The sequence below is a fragment of the Scyliorhinus torazame genome, chromosome 5 (assembly GCF_047496885.1).
Source record: "Scyliorhinus torazame isolate Kashiwa2021f chromosome 5, sScyTor2.1, whole genome shotgun sequence".
Taxonomy (NCBI): domain Eukaryota; kingdom Metazoa; phylum Chordata; class Chondrichthyes; order Carcharhiniformes; family Scyliorhinidae; genus Scyliorhinus; species Scyliorhinus torazame.
Genome location: NC_092711.1, coordinates 149,386,369 through 149,403,697, shown reverse-complemented (window position 1 = coordinate 149,403,697; position 17,329 = coordinate 149,386,369). Strand labels below are relative to the sequence as shown.

Here is a 17,329-nt window from a genome sequence, read left to right as displayed (position 1 = left end):
TCTGCGCTTTTTGCGGAGAATTAGCTCAATATTTATACATTAACTTTATCAAGATTATATGACAACAGTATGGTCAGGAGTTTGAGCGGAAATACAAACGGAAGCAAGACCAGACCATGTTTGGCCATATCACTCATACCATTATTTAGTCGTTGGAGGGAACATTGAAACGTCAGAATAGACTTGTTTTTTCCTGAATTATCTTTGTTTTAAATTCCTACGGTCCTGGGTTATGACGAGTTAGTTTTATCAGGAGTTGCCGAGGTCCGGTGTTTTGGAATGGCTTGACCTTCGCTGATCTTTTCAGACTTCAAGTTATGCAGAGTTGGTCCGTGGCCATACTAGTCTGAAAATAGTTAGGGCAGAATTCTTTACCTGGGCCTGGGAGCTGGAATGAGTAGTTTCAGTCTATCTGGTATTGTATCAAACCTTTTGACCAATCTTCCCATTGACCAGTTTTCTCATCATGCCATTACTTAATTCGTACCATATCACATTCCCTCCTTTTGTCATATCATGACAACTAGTTAAATAGGTATATCCATGACTCGTTTGAAAATGCATTTACACAAGCAACCAAGAAATCCTAACCCTAGTAGAATTAGGAGTAGTAAAATGAAGGCCTTAAAGATCCAATCAAATAATCCGTGACCCAACCATCCTTGCCAACCCGGCGGGTTATAGTCATGAAATTCACTGCCAATCTCTTGAATTTGAGCAGCCTGTCTCTTAATATGGTCGGCCAAGTTAGTGATATTTTCAGAGCCATCTGGAATATAAGTACAGCACTCCTGACCTATGATAGCGCACGTTCCTCCCTGAGAGACTAACAGATAATCCAAAGCCAGTCGATTTTGTAATGCCACGGTCCGGACAGCTACTAGCTCAGCTGAGACCTCAGCCAGTGCCTATCCAGCTTCCCTGGCTTCTGCTGCCATTACGTTCGCCGGTTGTTCCAATGCTGTGGCCATGTGGATCAGTTCGTCGGATGCCTTGCCCGTTTCGTACAAGGGAAAGGCCATCATAAAGAACTGCTCTGTTTCAGAAATAGTCCTTTTTGCTCGCGAGGGGGAGTGCTTAAGGCTGGGTAGGTGACGCATTTGAGGTATAACATATCCCAAAAATCAGGATCCTGTCCAATCAATGGGGAGCCATGGATATGCCGCATATAAAATAGGTTCCATTATAGGCCGTAAAATCATCAGCTGATGTCATCCAGGGGATTGGGGATGTCTGTCCCCATGAAATGTTAGAGGTTATATTCCATACCTTGGACCAATCACAGTTAAACATGCCCTTGTTGGATATGCCTGGTACCGGTCCTTGCCAGTCAACTGTAAGGTTGCATCTACTTTGCCCCATCAACTTTCCTTTCCCTGATTTATTAAAACACATGGAACCTTGAACATTATACGAGTGGACAGTGAGGGAGGGTGGAGTCAAGGCATGATTATAGGTAGGTTGATACGAAGCTGAAAATTTAGTCATGTCATAGCCAGCAGATCTCCATATTTCCATATCCCCCCTATCTCCCCTGCTCCCTGTTTGATTTTGTCGTAAAATCCATTCAACCATCTCTGCGATATGAAAGGGGAGGGATTGGAGAGGTAGTCCTTCCCTCGAATGGACGGGGATGTGGGTACAAACCCAACACTTGCTTACGTTCAATTGTTCGGCATAAAGATATGACATATATAAATAGGTATTGGAAGGCAGGTCTCGTTGAGGTCGTTTTTTTTTTACTACCGAGTGGCCATTAAGGCTAAATAGTCCAGAGAGTCCAAAAATTATAATGAAGATCTTCATCCTGTGTTCTCGTCTGGGTTGGAGACTATCTTCTGGCAATCGATTAGATGTATCCAACTTGAACGTCCTTCAAGTTTGACGGAGGTTGGTGTAGTCAGCAGTACGAGGAAGGGTCTGTTCCAGCGTTGTCCTAGTTTCTTTCTGTCCCAGTTTTTCACCAACACGTGGTCTCCGGGTTTGATCACTGGATATCGAGGGATGGCTGTCCCTGCCGTTACTGGGAGATGTGCCTGTTTTACCTGTGAGTGGAGAAACTTCAGAGAAAGTGTTAATTGCTTCAAATAGTTCTGCATTTGTTCCCCCATCACATGGAGGTCTACTCCCTCTAGGGGTTTTTCATGGGCATCCCAGGGAGTCCTCATTGGCCGACCATAGACTATCTCTACAGCTGACAGTCCGGTCCGCAAATGGGGAGTCACTCGCATGTGGAACAGTGCCAAGGGTAATACTTTTAGCCAATTTAACCCAGTTTCTTCAGTTAATTTAGATAATTTGTCTTTTAAAGTCCCGTTGGCTCTTTCCACAATTCCTGCAGCCTGCGGGTGATACGCGCAGTGCAGTTGCTGTTTAATTACGAGTGCTTCGCACAATTCAGTATTGATTCGAGCCACTAAATGTGGTCCATTGTCTGAGCTCACCATTTTGGGTGCCCCAAAACGAGGAATGACTTCCGTTAACAACAGCTTCACCACTGTATGTGCCGTACATTTAGTGGTGGGGAAGGCTTCAATCAATTTACTAAACACATCGATTATGACTAAACAATATTTATAGCACTGTGCTTTTGGCAATTCGATAAAATCAAGCTGTTATACAGGCAAAAGGGCCATCTGGCAAGGCAGTGGTTCCTGGAGGGCATTTAATGCCTTTACGCATATTATGCTTCATGCAAATAACGCATCGATCCAGCCGCATTTGTGCTGCTGTATTCAGATCTGGGTGCCACCAAGCTTTCAGGAGTAGCTGTACCATTCCCTCCTTGCCAAGATGGGTACAAGAATGCAAATAATCAATAAGTATCGGCAATAAAGAATTCGGAATACAAACTTGACCAACGGGAGTAAGCCAGAGGTCTCGTGTCAAGGAGTGTGAACACCCCATTGACTTCCATAGTGTGCGCTCGGAATCAGAGGCGTCCCTCTGTAAATTTTGAACTTCAGTTATCTCTGGCATGCCCTTCGTTCCTAATGCAGGTACCTGGTTTAGAGCCTCATTAGCCCCACTGGGAACAATCACAGAGGCTGATATACCCGCAGCCTTAGCAGCCGAATCAGCACGGGCATTTTCTAATTGAACAGGAGTGTCCCCCTTTGTGTGCGCAGCACATTTAATAATTGCCAATTGATGGGGAAGCTGAATAGCATCGAGGAGATTTTTAACCCAAAGAGCATTTTGAATGGGAGCTTCCGCTGAGATGAGAAAGCCTCGCTGTTGCCAGAGACGACCAAAATCGTGGGTCACGCCAAAGGCATACCTAGAATCAGTGTAAACATTAGTACTTTTATCTGTGGCCAAAATACATGCTCGAGTAAGGGCAAATAGCTCGGCTTTTTGTGCGGAGACAGGGGTCTCGAAGGCTGCTGCTTCCTGCACGTCAGTGTCAGTTACCACGGCATATCCCGACTGTGGGATGCCAGTGAGAGAAATGGAGGAACTGCCATCAACATAAAAAATTAGATCTGGATCATCAATAGGCCGGTCCATTAAATCTGGGCGAGGTGTGGTGAGGAAGTGATTCCGAAACAAACAGTCGTGTGGCGGGTCCGCAAGGTTATCGGGGGGATGTTCGAGGAACACAGCATGATTTAAGGTAGAACAGTAATGAAAAGAGAGGTAGGGGTTTTGCAATAGTGAAACCTCATAGCAGCTCAAGCGGGCTTGAGTCAGATGCTGGGTTTGCTGAGACGTTAGGAGAGCCACAGGTATGCACTTGTACTGGCTGGTGAAGGGTCAGATTAGAGGCTGCCTGTGCTAACAAATGGACAGCCGTAAGAATTTGGGTGCAGGGAGGTAGACCGCAAGCTACAGGATCCAATTTCGTAGAATAGTAGGCGACCGGGCGATGCCGGTCACCGTGTTCTTGTGTTAGAACACCAGTGGCACATTCATCAAGAACATTAACGTACAACTGAAAGGGTCTGTCATACATAGGTCATCCTAGCGCTGGGGTGGTAGCCAGGGCGTTTTTGAGAGTAACAAAAGATTGCTTTGCTGAATCAGGAAGTTCACACTTAACAGGAGCATTTTGAGAGGAGTATGGAGTTAAATCTTTAGTATGGACAGTAATATTCGGAATCCATTGTTAGATTTCTTTGAAGAGATAACAAATAGGTTAGACCAAGGAGAGCCAATGGATGTTATCTATCTTGACTTCCAAATGGCCTTTGATAAGGTGCCTCACGGGAGACTGCTGAGTAAAATAAGGGCCCATGGTATTCGAGGCGAGGCACTAACATGGATTGACGCTTGGCTGTCAGGCAGAAGGCAGAGAGTTGGGATAAAAGGTTCTTTTTCGGAATGGCAACCGGTGACGAGTGATGTCCCGCAGGGTTCAGTGTTGGGGCCACAGCTGTTCTCTTTATATATTAACGATCTAGATGACGGGACTGGGGGCATTCTGGCTAAGTTTGCCGATTATACAAAGATAGGTGGAGGGGCAGGTAGTTTGGAGGAGGTGGGGAGGCTGCAGAAAGATTTAGACAGTTTAGGAGAGTGGTCCAAGAAATGGCTGATGAAATTCAACGTGGACAAGTGCGAGGTCTCGCACTTTGGAAAAAAGAATAGAGGCATGGACTATTTTCTAAACGGTGACAAAATTCATAATGCTGAAGTGCAAAGGGACTTGGGAGTCCTAGTCCAGGATTCTCTAAAGGTAAACTTGCAGGTTGAGTCCGTAATTAAGAAAGCAAATGCTTGTCATTTATCTCAAGAGGCTTGGAATATAAAAGCAGGGATGTACTTCTGAAGCTTTATAATGCATTAGTTAGGCCCCATTTAGAATACTGTGAGCAATTTTGGGCCCCACACCTCAGGAAGGACATACTGGCACTGGAGCGGGTCCAGTGGAGATTCACACAGATGATCCCAGGAATGGTCGGCCTAACATACGATGAACGTCTGAAGATCCTGGGATTATATTCATTAGAGTTTAGGAGGGTGAGGGGAGATCTAATAGAAACTTACAAGATAATGAATGGCTTAGATAGGGTGGATGTAGGGAAGTTGTTTCCATTAGCAGGGGAGAGTAGGACCCGGGGGCACAGCCTTAGAATAAAAGGGAGTCACTTTAGAACAGAGATGAGGAGAAATTTCTTCAGCCAGAGAGTGGTGGGTCTGTGGAATTCATTGCCACAGAGGCCGGTGGAGGACGGGACGTTGAGTATCTTGAAGACAGAAGTTGACAAATTCTTGATTTTTCGAGGAATTAAGGGCTATGGAGAGAGCGGGTAAAGGGAGTTGAAATCAGCCATGATTGAATGGTGGAGTGGACTCGATGGGCCGAATGGCCTTACTTCCGCTCCTATGTCTTATGGGTAAGGATGGGTGACAGGATCGGAAATTGTGGTTTGGGTCTTCACTGACCAAATGTTTTATTGATCCGAAAGGTGTAAAAGGGACCAAACTCCAGCAGAAATCGAGCAGAGCTGAGAACAGACGACTTGCTGTGTGGGAACAGGGAGATAAACAAATCCCAGAGGACAGAGAAAACAAGAATGCCTGGAATCCTAGACAACACCCTGAGTGTCAAGGCCACCATGTTTTCACTGCTTGGCATGGGAATGCTGACTCCCTGTACCGGGGACGGAGCGTGGGGAAGACAATTGTTTGAGAGTTTGATGTGGCTTGGGCGGGGTCAGATGGTTCAATGACAGGGTTTTGTAATTGGTCCATTCAAATGTTATCTCAGCAATGATTGGGTGAAATCAGTCTCCATAGACTTTGTGATGTAATAAAGTATAAGAAGGGATTCCCCGAGCACAGAGATTTGTTGAGGTTTTACATATTCCACTGACTGGGACCATGGCATCTGGGGCAGAGCAGGGAGCATTTACCTGGAGATGGTGCTTCTCCCCAGAGTGTAATGGGAATGCTGCTGCACTTTGATATTACTGCTCAGACATTAGCATGTGTCAGCTCTTATTTATACTGAATAGCATCTAACCACGGTCACCAATAAAGGTTATCACTGCGAATCATTTCAGAGTTTGGGAAAAGGGGAAAAAAGGCTAACTGACTCCCTAAAATTTAGAGTTTCCAATTAAGGGGCAATTTAGCATGGCCAATCCACCTATCCTGCACATCTTTGGGTTGTGGGGGTGAGACCCACACAGACATGGGGAGAATGTGCAAACTCCACATGGGCAGTGACCTGGGGCCCGGATAGACCCCGGGTCCTCAGCACCGTAGGCAGCAGTGCTAATCACTGATCCACCGTTCTGCCCCGGAACCCCATTTCTAACATCGCTGTGTCAAAAATAAATTCTCATCTCTCCCTCTGGCTCCTTTGCCAATTACCTCTGAGGGACTCACTTTCTGTTAAAGAGCCTGTCAACCCTTCTCACCCACTTTCCCTAAAGTACATCAATCTATTCATGAAAAGTCCAGAAAAATCAAATACTTTTATAACAAATGTGTATTAATCTAAGAGAAAAGGTGAGATACAGAAGGTTATTTGAGGATCAAAGCCAACCAGAGTAAAGGATGTTCACAATGTTCAGGATGCAAATTGTTTCTCTTTGGTTCCTCTGTACCCTGTTCCTGTGACTCCCTACTTTGGACACGGGCACTGAACCCTGTGGCCAGGGCACCATCAGCCCCAATAACCCCCCCCCCCCCTTCCCCCTCGTGCCCTGATTGATAGAGGACCATTTCCCAGTCCATCCTCCAGCACCTTCCTGTCTTTCTGTTAGTGAGGTGCCTATGGCAGTGTGATGGGAGGAGATGCATTAGGGTTACAATCAATAGGGAGTGTGCGGGGGAACAATGATTTATAGTTTGAGAGGGAAAAGGATGTTTTCTGATGACTAGAATTGTCAGTTCTGGATTTCTGCCCTTTCCTTACGGCGATGTCCTTTGTAATCTCCTTTCCCAGGCGATGAGTAGAGTGGTTTTTGCAGACAGGAAACACAAACCAAACATCCCTATTCTGAGATGTGTCCTTTTAGATTGGACTCTAGACATGGGACTTGGTTTGCAGACTATGGACTTACTCCGGTGTCTGTTTAACACTTGTTTATTAGTTCTGCATCTAAACCAGTTACAGAGTAGGCATGTTACTCCTCGGCGCGATTTCAACCCTCCCTTGAGAGTCTAACACATGTTAATAAATCAGCATCCACGTCATACAGTAGCATGTGCCATCTCTTAACCTGTTACACTAGATCTCTCCCCCCCCCACCCCTCCCCACTCCCAAATATACTATCCAGGAGTTCTGTAGCCGTCTAAAATACATGTCAACAGTTTTGAAAATGTACACAAAGTCTGAAGTGCCACCTGCACACCTGCCTTTGAGAACGTTGCTGCAGTCGGTCCAGTAACAGACAAGAAAGGTGCTGACTTGAAGCTTTTGCTTCATTTCGTGAAGACCTGATGCAGCCGGTACCAGAGAAAATGGTGTTTCCACAACCCGCACTGCTGGCCTCTCTGTGGGTGGGGCAAGGACAGGGACTGCTCAGCAGGGAGGGTCATCATTACCTCTCCCTCCAATGAACCTCCTCCTTCAGGACAAGGACAGGGACTGCTCAGCAGGGAGGGTCATCATTACCTCTCCCTCCAGTGAACCTCCTCCTTCAGGACCAAGGACAGGGACTGCTCAGCAGGGAGGGTCATCATTACCTCTCCTTCCAGTGAACCTCCTCCTTAAGGACAGGGACTGCTCAGCAGGGAGGGTCATCATTACCTCTCCCTCCAGTGAACTTCCTCCTCCAGGACAAGAAGTCTTACAACACCAGATTAAAGTCCAACAGGTTTGTTTTGAATCACTAGCTTTCGGAGCACAGCTTCTTCCTCAGCTGAGTGTGAGTGAAGGTGCTGTCCACCAAAAGCTAGTGATTTGAAACAAACTTGTCGGACTTTAACCTGGTGTTGTTAAGACTTCTTACTGTGCCCACCCCAGTCCAATGCCGTCATCTCCACTTCAGGACAAGGACAGGCACTGCTCACCAGGTAGGGTATTTATTACCTCTCTCTCCAGTTAGCCTCCTTCTTCGATATGACCAAAATGTTTTTTACATCAACAACTTCATCACTGCCACCATGTTCTTTGATGTGTCCTTCTACATTGGACTACAGGCAAGGGCCTCGGTTCTTACACAAACTATGGTCACATTCTGATATCTGCTTGAAAATAGTTTATTAGTACGATATCTGAACATGTTACAGAGCAGGCATGCTGCTCAGAGGCAGGATTCCAACCTCTGAGTCTAACAGATGACTGGCTGATGCCACTGGTACATCATCATCAGTGTCAGACATTAGCGCATCCCAGCTGTTAATCCTTCATGTTTGGGGCAGAACAATGGCACAGGGATGGCACAGTGGTGCACACTCCTGTCACACAGCACCAGGGATCCAGGCTCAATTCTGGCCTTGGGTGACTGTGTGGCGTTTGCACTTACTCCCCATATCTTCGTGGGTTTCTTCCGGGTGCTCCGGTTTCCTTCCACAAACCAAAGATGTGCAGGTTAGGTGGATTGGCCGTGCTAAATTGTCCCCAAGTGTCTAAAAGAGGTTAGGTGAGTTTATTGGGTTACAGGAATAAGGGTCGTGGCGTGGACCTCGGTGTGGTAATCTTTCCAAGGGTCAGTGCAGACTCGATGGGCCGAATGGCCTCCTGCACTGTAGAGATTCTATGTTACAATTCAATCATGGATGTGATTAACAGCAGCAATAACAACAGAATCCACCTCCTTTAATCACTTGTGAATACACTGGTGCCTCAGCAGGTTGGACACCTGAGTGAATCCATTCCCACACTCAGAGCAGGTGAACGGCCTCTCCTCTGTGTGAACTCGCTGGTGAGTCAGCAGTTGGGAAGACTGAGCAAATCCTTTCCCACAGTCAGAGCAAGTGAACGGCTTCTCCCCAGTGTGAACTCGCCGGTGCTTCTGGAGGGCGGATGAATCAGTGAATCCCTTTCCACATTCGGAGCAGATGAATGGCCTCTCCCCGGTGTGAACTCGTTGGTGTGTCAGCAGTTGGGATGACTGACTAAAACCCTACCCAAACTGAGAACAGGTGAATGGCCTCTCCCCAGTGTGAACCCGCTGGTGTATCAACAGGTAGGATGAATCAGTGAATCCCTTCTCCCAGACAGAGCAAGTGAATGGTCTCTCCCCAGAGTGAACTCGCTGGTGTGTCTGCAGTTGGGATAACCGACTGAATCCCTTCCCACACTGAGAGCAGGTGAACATCCTCTCCCCAGTGTGAACTCGCTGGTGTGTTTGCAGGCTGGATAACTGAGTAAATCCTTTCCCACAGTGAGAACAGGTGAACAGCCTCTCCCCAGTGTGAACTTGCTGGTGTCGCAGCAGAGAGGATGAACGAGTGAATGCCTTCCCACATTCAGAGCAGTTGAATAGCCTTTCCCTAGTGTGAACTCGCTGGTGCGACAGCAGGTTGGATGAATCACTGAATCCCTTCCAACACTCAGAACAGGTGAACGGCCTCTTCCCAGTGTGACTGCGTTGATGGGTTTCAAGAGCAGATGGGGACTGGAATCCTTTCCCATAGTCATCACACTTCCACGGTTTTTTCATGGTTCAGGTGTCCTTGTTACCATCAAAGATTGATGATGAGTTGAAGGCTCATCGACACACAGAACACGTGTAGGGTCTCTCCCCGCTGTGAATAGTGTGATGTTTTTTCAGGCTGTGTAACTGGTTAAAGTTCTTTCCACAGTCAGTGCTCTGGAACACTCTCACTCGGGTGTATGTGTCTCGGTGCTTTTCCAGTCACACTGATGCTAAAAATCTATTCAAGCCGACTGAACAAACATTTCTCCTTCGAGATTCACAAGCCAATGATATTCAGGTGAATTGAGTGACTGTCAGATCTTGACGTGACATTTAATGTGAGATTTCTGTCTATAGATCTCACATTGTAATAGGTTGTAAAATGAGTTTATAAAAGACATCACTGTCAGTACAGGATAGAAATTCAGAACAGACAGTTGTAGTTTCTCTGGAACATTCTTTCCTCTCTCGCTCCCAAAAAACTGTAAATTTCCATCCCACACACTCTCCCTCCATTCTCACTCTGCTGTATCTAACATTCACCCTCCCAATTCTCCTGAAGATGTTGATTCAGGCTGATTGACAGATCCATGCTGATCCCTTTCTTTCCAAACCTGAAAATCTCCTGTTAGCAGGAATTAATCTGAAAGTATCACTCTTTCGGGTCTGCCCCAAACGTCAAACATTTAATGATTATGCTCGCAGGCAGTAAGCCTTCTCCACTGAACAACAGAAATCCTCAATACTTATACAGTATCAGAACAGAATCACCTGCACCTTCCCTGGATTCACTTTCTTTTCCTTCAGATGCTGCAAGTCACCAATTGAAGATCAGGTATAGGTTGAGAGTCGGTAGATTTGGAACTGAGATGAGGAGGAACTACTTCTCGCAGAGAATGGTGAATTTGTGGAACTCGCTGGCCCAAAGTGCAGTGAAAACTGAATCAATAAATGGTTTCAAGAAGCAGATAGATATATTTCTGATTTTAAAAACATGTTAAAGGGATATGGGGAACAGGTAGGGAAGTGGATTTGAGACCAGGAAGAGATCAGCCGTGATCTGATTGAATGGTGGAGCAGGTTCGAAGGGCTGAATTGCTTACTCCTAATTTCTATGTTCCTAGGAACATCCTCTGAGCTGTCTCCAATGCTACTACATCTTTATTCAAATAAGGGGACAAAAACTGTGCACAGTACTCCAGGTGTGGTCTTACCAATGCCTTGTATAGTTGCAACAACACTTCCTTACCTTTATGCTCTGTGCCTTTAGCTGTAAATGTCAACATTCCATTGGCTTTCTATACTACCTGCTGTACCTCCATGCTAGGTTTCTGTGACTCATGCAGAGGACACCCAGATCCCTCTGCATCGGAGCACCCCGAAGTCTCTCTCCATTTAGATAATAAGTTGTGTTTCCATTTTTCTGACCAAAATGGATGACCTCACACTTATCCACATTAAACTCCATTTGCCACATTTTGACCCACTTACCTGACCTATCTATATCCATTTGTAAGGTTCTTATTTCCTCATTGCAACTTACAGTCCCACCTATTTTAGTGTCATCTGCAAATTTGGATTCAGAACCATCTAACTCTGTCTCCAAGTCGTTTATATAAATTGTAAATAGTTGGGGCCCAAGGACCAAACCCTGTGGCACTCCACTAGTTCCATCTTGCCATCCAGAAATAGATACATTCATCCCAATATTTTGTCTTCTGTCCATGAGCCAATCTTTTAACCAAGCTAATAAATTACCCCTAATCCTGTGTGACCTAACCTTGTTCATTAACCTTCTTTACGGCTCCTTATCAAATGTCTTTTGGAAGTCCAAAGATACATCTACAGAAGTGAAATTGCTGGAAAATCTCAGCAGCATCTGTAGGGAGAGAAAAGAGCTAACGTTTCGAGTCCGATGACTCTTTGTCAAAGCTAACAGACAGAGAAAGTGGGAAATATTTGTACTGTGGAGTGTGAATGAAAGATGAGCCATAGCCACAGAAACCCAGGGAAACTGGGTGCCAATGGCCACAGAAACCAAGGGGAAAGAGTGCTAATGGCAGTCCCCGGAGAGAACAAAATATGTGAAAGGTCAAATAGCAGGGACACTAACGTTTCCAGTTTTCATCCAGTTCCTTACTACATCTACAGGATCTCCATTCTCCACTTGGCTTGTTACATCTTCGGAGACCTTGAGCAAATTAGTCAAACATGATTTACCCTTCATAAAACCATGCTGACTCTGATGGATTGTGTTTTGACTTTCCAAATGTCCTGATATTACTTCCTTAATAATGCTTGAGGATTTTCACCTAGCAACAGTGAAAAACGGCGATTTGCTTCCAAGTCAGGATGATGTGTGGCTCAGAGGGGAATTTGCAGATGATGGTGTTCCCGTGTGTCTGTAGCTCTTGTCCTTCTCTAGGTGGCAGAGGCCGTGGGTTTGGAAGTTGCTGGTGATACAGTCATGGTGAATTCCTGCAGTGAATCTTGTCGGTGGTACACACACTGTGTGGTGGTGGTGGAAGGAGTGAGTGTTGAATGTGTTGGATTCGGTCCCAATCAAGTGGTCTGCTTTGTACTGGATGGTGTCAAGCTTCCAGAATGTTGATGGAGCCACACTCATCCAGACAGTGAGAATAATCGATCACACTCCTGACCTGTGCTTTGCAGATGGTGGACAGGCTTTGGGGATTGAGGAGGTGAGTTCCTCGCTGCAGGATTCTCAGCCTCTGACCTAGTCTTGTAGCCATAGTATTGATATGGATGGTTCAGGTTAGCTTCTGAGTGAATTGAATTGACTGAAGATTGCCGTCTGAGATGTTTGGGACCTCAGGAGGAGTTCGAGATGGATCATCCGTCCGGCACCTCTGGCTGAAGATTGTTGCGAATGCTTCAGCCTTGTCTTTTATATTGAACAACAACAAAGAACAACAAAGAAATGTACAGCACAGGAACAGGCCCTTCGGCCCTCCAAGCCCGTGCCGACCATGCTGCCCGACTAAACTACGATCTTCTACACTTCCTGGGTCCGTATCCCTCTATTCCCATCCTATTCATGTATTTGTCAAGATGCCCCTTAAATGTCACTATTGTCCCTGCTTCCACCACCTCCTCCGGTAGCGAGTTCCAGGCACCCACTACCCTCTGCGTAAAAAACCTGCCTCGTACATCTACTCTAAACCTTGCCCCTCTCACCTTAAACCTATGCCCCCTAGTAATTGACCCCTCTACCCTGGGGAAAAGCCTCTGACTATCCACTCTGTCTATACCCCTCATAATTTTGTATACCTCCATCAGGTCTCCCCTCAACCTCCTTCGTTCCAGTGAGAACAAACCGAGTTTATTCAACCGCTCCTCATAGCTAATGCCCTCCATACCAGGCAACATTCTGGTAAATCTCTTCTGCACCCTCTCTAAAGCCTCCACATCCTTCTGGTAGTGTGGCGACCAGAATTGAACACTATACTCCAAGTGTGGCCTAACTAAGGTTCTATACAGCTGCAACATGACTTGCCAATTCTTATACTCAATGCCCCGGCCAATGAAGGCAAGCATGCCGTATGCCTTCTTGACTACCTTCTCCACCTGTGTTGCCCCTTTCAATGACCTGTGGACCTGTACTCCTAGATCTCTTTGACTTTCAATACTCTTGAGGGTTCTACCATTCACTGTATATTCCCTACCTGCATTAGACCTTCCAAAATGCATTACCTCACATTTGTCCAGATTAAACTCCATCTGCCATCTCTCCGCCCAAGTCTCCAAACAATCTAAATCCTGCTGTATCCTCCGACAGTCCTCATCGCTATCCGCAATTCCACCAACCTTTGTGTCGTCTGCAAACTTACTAATCAGACCAGTTACATTTTCCTCCAAATCATTTATATATACTACAAAGAGCAAAGGTCCCAGCACTGATCCCTGTGGAACACCACTGGTCACAGCCCTCCAATGAGAAAAGCATCCTTCCATTGCTACTCTCTGCCTTCTATGGCCTAGCCAGTTCTGTATCCACCTTGCCAGCTCACCCCTGATCCCGTGTGACTTCACCTTTTGTACTAGTCTACCATGAGGGACCTTGTCAAAGGCCTTACTGAAGTCCATATAGACAACATCCACTGCCCTACCTGCATCAATCATCTTAGTGACCTCCTCGAAAAACTCTATCAAGTTAGTGAGACATGACCTCCCCTTCACAAAACCGTGCTGCCTCTCACTAATACATCCAGTAGTCGCCGGCCTGTAGTTCCCGGGATTATCCTTGCTACCCTTCTTAAACAGAGGAACAACATTGGCTACTATCCAGTCCTCCGGGACATCCCCTGAAGACAGTGAGGATCCAAAGATTTCTGTCAAGGCCTCAGCAATTTCCTCTCCAGCCTCCTTCAGTATTCTGGGGTAGATCCCATCAGGCCCTGGGGACTTATCTACCTTAATATTTTTTAAGACACCCAACACCTCGTCGTTTTGGATCTCAATGTGACCCAGGCTATCTACACACCCTTCTCCAGACTCAACATCTACCAATGTCTTCTCTTTGGTGAATACTGATGCAAAGTATTTATTTAGTACCTCGCCCATTTCCTCTGGCTCCACACATAGATTCCCTTGCCTATCCTTCAGTGGGCCAACCCTTTCCCTGGCTACCCTCTTGCTTTTTATGTACGTGTAAAGAGCCTTGGGATTTTCCTTAACCCTATTTGCCAGTGACTTTTCGTGACCCCTTCTAGCCCTCCTGACTCCTTGCTTAAGTTCCATCCTACTTTCCTTATATTCCACGCAGGCTTTGTCTGTTCCCAGCCTTTTCGCCCTGACAAATGCCTCCTTTTTCTTTTTGACGAGGCCTACAATATCTCTCGTCATCCAAGGTTCCCGGAAATTGCCGTATTTATCCTTCTTCCTCACAGGAACATGCCGGTCCTGAATTCCATTCAACTGCCACTTGAAAGCCTCCCACATGTCAGATGTTGATTTGCCCTCAAACATCCGCCCCCAATCTATGTTCTTCAGTTCCCACCTAATATTGTTAAAATTAGCCTTCCCCCAATTTAGCACATTCATCCTAGGACCACTCTTATCCTTGTCCACCAGTACTTTAAAACTTACTGAATTGTGGTCACTGTTACCGAAATGCTCCCCTACTGAAACATCTACCACCTGGCCGGGCTCATTCCCCAATACCAGGTCCAGTACCGCCCCTTCCCTAGTTGGACTGTCTACATATTGTTTTAAGAAGCCCTCCTGGATGCTCCTTACATACTCCGCCCCGTCTAAGCCCCTGGCACTAAGTGAGTCCCAGTCAATATTGGGGAAGTTGAAGTCTCCCATCACCACAACCCTGTTGTTTTTACTCTTTTCCAAACTCTGTCTACCTATCTGCTCCTCTATCTCCCGCTGGCTGTTTGGAGGCCTGTAGTGAACCCCCAACATTGTGACTGCACCCTTCTTATTCCTGATCTCTACCCATATAGCCTCACTGCCCTCTGAGGTGTCCTCTCGCAGTACAGCTGTGATATTCTCCCGAACCAGTAGCGCAACTCCGCCTCCCCTTTTACATCCCCCTCTATCCCGCCTGAAACATCTAAATCCTGGAACGTTTAGCTGCCAATCCTGCCCTTCCCTCAACCAGGTCTCTGTAATGGCAACAACATCATAGTTCCAAGTACTAATCCAAGCTCTAAGTTCATCTGCCTTACCCGTAATACTTCTTGCATTAAAACATATGCACTTCAGGCCACCAGACCCGCTGTGTTCAGCAACATCTCCCTGTCTGCTCTGCCTCAGAGCCACATTGTCCCTATTCCCTAGTTCTCCCTCAATTCTCTCACCTTCTGACCTATTGCTCCCGTGCCCACCCCCCTGCCATACTAGTTTAAACCCTCCCGTGTGACACTAGCAAACCTCGCGGCCAGGATATTTATGCCTCTCCGGTTTAGATGCAACCCGTCCTTCTTATACAGGTCACACCTGCCCCGGAAGAGCTCCCAGTGGTCCAGATAATGGAAACCCTCCCTCCTACACCAGCTGTTTAGCCACGTGTTTAGCTGCTCTATCTTCCTATTTCTAGCCTCATTGGCACGTGGCACAGGGAGTAATCCCGAGATTACAACCCTCGAGGTCCTGTCTTTTAACTTTCTGCCTAGCTCCCTGAACTCCTGCTGCAGGACCTCATACCCCTTCCTGCCTATGCCATTAGTACCAATATGTGGCAAACGACCTCTGCCTGTTTGCCCTCCCCCTTCAGGATGACCTCTACCCGTTTGGAGACATCCTGGACCCTGGCACCAGGGAGGCAACATACCATCCTGGAGTCTCTTTCACGTCCACAGAAGCGCCTATCTGTGCCCCTGACTATAGAGTCCCCTATTACTATTACTCTTCTGCGCTTTGACCCTCCCTTCTGAACATCAGAGCCAGCCGTGGTGCCACTGCTCTGGCTGCTGCTGTTTTCTCCTGATAGGCTATCCCCCCCGACAGTTTCCAAAGGGGTATATCTGTTCGAGAGGGGGACAACCACAGGGGATTCCTGCACTGACTGCCTGCCCTTTCTGGTGGTCACCCATTTCTCTGCCTGCACCTTGGGTGTGACCACATTTACATAACTGCGATCTATGACTTTGCGATCTATTTTCTTTGAGAAGGTGACTGAACAGGTAGACGAGGGTAGAGCAGTTGATGTGGTGTATATGGATTTCAGCAAAGCGTTTGATAAGGTTCCCCACCAGAATTTATTGGTCGGGGGGGGGGGGGGGGGGCCTTCCCAGAAGTCCGCGGGTCGAACTTCCGGTTCCCGCCTTATATTTAAAAAAAAACAGAAAAGAAGAACAGACACTGGACCAGGTAAGGGTTTTTAAAGTAAATACTCACCACCTCCCAGAAGGCCCCTGCGCACCGCTCCCGCCGAAATTCAAAGGGATAAGAAGTATGAAGTCACTGTGAAAAAACCCTTCTCGCCACATTCCGATGCTTGTTCGGATAAGCCGGTAGGGGATTTGAACCCACGTTGCTGACCTTATTCTGCATTACAAACCAGTTGTCTAGCCTACTGAGCTAAACCAGCCCGTAATTAAGTGCAGGGCTCCCTCATCATTGAGGATGGAGGTACTTGTGCAGCCTCCTCCTCCTGTTCGTTGTTTAATTGTCCATCACCATTCCCAGTGGATGTGACAGGAGTGCAGAGCTTAGATCTGATCCCTTGGCTGTGGGATCTCTTCGCCCTTCCTATAACAGGTTGCTTTTGCTGTTTGCAGGTAAGTAGTCCTATGTTGTAGCTTCACAAGGATGATACCTCATGTTCAGGTATGGCTGGTGCTGTTCCCAGCATACCCTCCTGCACTCTTCATCGAACCGGCTGATCCCCTGGCTTGATCATAGTGGTAGAGTGGGAGGGTAGCACAGTGGCGCAAGGGGTTGGCACGGTTGCCTCATGGCACCGCGGTCCCAGGTTCGATCCCAGCTCTGGGTCACTGTCCGTGTGGAGTTTGCACATTCTCCCCGTGTTTGCGTGGGTTTCGCCCCCACAACCCAAAAGATGTGCAGGGTAGGTGGATTGGCCACACTAAATTGCCCCATAATTGTAAAAAATGAATTGGATACTCTTTTTAAAAAAAATTTTTTTAAATAATGGTAGAGTGGGGATATACCAGGCCCCGAGGTTACAAATTGTGATTTAATTCAATTCTGCTGCTGATGGTCCACAGCATCTCATGGATGCTGAGTTTTGAGTTGCATCCTGAAATGTAACAGGAATTCTGACAGTTGGGAGCTAACTAGGCAATATGTTGCG

The 17,329-nt window shown here is 46.8% G+C and overlaps 1 protein-coding gene across 1 annotated transcript in view; it reads left to right on the top strand.

The window, feature by feature from the left end:
* Positions 1-17,329, top strand: part of LOC140420057 (uncharacterized) — a 263,088-nt gene that overhangs the window by 65,162 nt on the left and 180,597 nt on the right. The window lies entirely within an intron of this gene.